This window comes from Brienomyrus brachyistius, unplaced genomic scaffold, assembly GCF_023856365.1.
Source record: "Brienomyrus brachyistius isolate T26 unplaced genomic scaffold, BBRACH_0.4 scaffold32, whole genome shotgun sequence".
Classification (NCBI taxonomy): Eukaryota; Metazoa; Chordata; class Actinopteri; order Osteoglossiformes; family Mormyridae; genus Brienomyrus; species Brienomyrus brachyistius.
In genome coordinates this window covers 575,824-576,201 of record NW_026042307.1, presented here as the reverse complement: position 1 = coordinate 576,201, position 378 = coordinate 575,824, and positions in this window count along the sequence as shown.

Genomic DNA, 378 nt, shown 5'->3' with positions numbered 1-378 from the left:
AAAAAGAAAATCAATGGTACAGACCATCCCCATTTCCGCTGTAGTTTGGAGCCGAAGTTGTCAGTCTGGAGCGGAAAGACGAGGCGGAAGAAGAAGTAGTTCCTATCATACTGACATTTATGTCCTGATAGTAATTCATGTCCAGTTCATTATAATAACATAAACATCTAAAACATTTAAATACCAGCTTAAATCGACTGTCAAAAAATAAAACCTTTAGAAAGACTTGATATTTCATTTTCTCAATCCGCACATCCTTAGTTTTCACGCTGTAAAAATTACAAGACGGAGACAGAGAGAGAGAGAGAAACACGTGGTTTCAGCAAAACCAAATGGCAATGAATCCCATTTCACTTCCAGACATGCTTTCAAAGCGCT